Below are 1899 nucleotides of genomic sequence, written 5' to 3' on the forward strand. Positions count from 1 at the left end.
AAAAAAAAAAAAAAAAAAAAAAAAAAGAAGGCGAGGGATTGTTACAAGATGGCAGGGTGCACAGGCTACGGTCCCAGCCATTCTTCATCTGCTCTTGTGGTTCCTGGGAATGGAGACAGGAAGTCCTCTGTCCTCAGTGACTCACAGTGGAACTCTCACTCCACCCACAGACTCACATTATTGGGCAAAGGTTCACATGTGGTTGAAGCCTCCTCCACCAGATAAGCCTGTAAAAATGGGTTAGAACTTTTTATTTTCTACCAATATATGTTCCAACATGTGTCCTGCCCTTTTCCTTAAACCGGCTGAGTGATCACAACCATTGCTTACTACACAGAGAGACCAAGGTGTCAGCATCCCCTGTAACTCAGAAGGAAGGAATTTTATTTGCTGGAAAACAGCGCCAGCCATTTGCCAGGTCTACGCCATCCATAGACTCCATCCATTCAGTTTGCTGTCGGAAGCTTCGTGTGAGCACGGGTTCTTACCTGTTTACTTGCTCTTGATGTGGGTTGAATGGTGAATGAATGAATGACTGAATGAATGAATGGGCAGCCCAACCCTGAGCCTTTCCCATGTTCATGAAAAGCCCTATAAGGTGGCTAAGAACAAAATAAGAAACACTTGCCGCTGACCTTCAAGGATGAAAGGATCAGGAAGGAGACTTCTGTGGACTCAGTCGTGCCGTCAGCAGGGAGTGCGGGCTGAAGACCCTTTGTGGACACACAGACGTTAACAGTGTCTGTTCCCTCTCCTAGGACATTTGTAGAGAACAGTGTGGCACCATGATGCCTGTCCTTGAGTCTCTGATGCTCTTTGCAGCTTGAAAATGACAGCAACTTAACAATAGTTAAGTCCGGCTCAAAGCTTCTAGGTCGCCTCTCCTGTCCAGCCAAATTTGACTGCCCAGTATTAGCCCCGACTTCCCAGAGACTGCCCAATAGTATCTACTTGTGTGATTTTCAGTAGGAATGTTTAAAAATGTATAGCCCCGAAAGTGACACCCGTTAGACTTTGTAAGATTTCCCCGTCTAAAAGAATCTCAGAATTACAGAAAAACAAGCCGTTGGACAGATATTAAGTCTTCATCTGGGACCTGGAAAATTCCAGGAATGGTGGGAAATCCACTTCGCACAAGAACCAGCATGCAGGCCAGGTTAGGCTTCCTCCATGTTGGGCACTTAACCAACCACATCCTCCCATAGTGGATGCCTACCTGCCTGGAGACATCACCTGTCCCCAGAAGCCCATGGCCCGGTTGGGGCGCAAGTGTGGAGGGGCGGTAACCTTGGAGAGGCCGCGCCCTTGCCGGTTTGGCCTTGGCAGTCTCCCGAGCCACCACTGCCCTGCGCCCCGCAGGCGGCACCCACGCCGCGCCTCCGTCCAGGAGGATTTGTCAGCGCGCCCTATATAGCTGCAGACAGCTGCCATCTGTTATGTTTAGTAACACCACCCCGCGCCCCCTCCTCTGTGAACAAGCCGGCCTCGGTCAGAACGCCAAGAAGACGGTTTTAAAGGACGCTCTGTTGCAAGCAGGCTTCCCGCAGCGTCCTTTCTCTCTCCGCCTCCCGGGGTGCTCCCAGTGCCCGGCTACACCCGGGCCTACAGGCAGGTGCTTACAGGAACAGGCACAAAGCTCCTCTTCTTCCCTCCGTGAGTTCACTGGAGAGAAAAATCTGTGATGTGTGCACCCTTTTAATGCATCGCATTTCAGCTCTGCAAACCCGAAGTGTAAATTGGGCTCCAATACGATAGTGAATCGGAGCGGCCGTCATGATTAATTTATCACCGTGCTCCAGATACATCAGCTAAAATAATGTGAATTTAAAGCATCGCTTCCTCCTGCCTTTGTGCTTGCTGGCAAATGCGAAGGGCAGATCACTAGAGACCAAAAAAAAA

This window comes from Microtus ochrogaster, chromosome 1, assembly GCF_000317375.1.
Source record: "Microtus ochrogaster isolate Prairie Vole_2 chromosome 1, MicOch1.0, whole genome shotgun sequence".
Taxonomy (NCBI): domain Eukaryota; kingdom Metazoa; phylum Chordata; class Mammalia; order Rodentia; family Cricetidae; genus Microtus; species Microtus ochrogaster.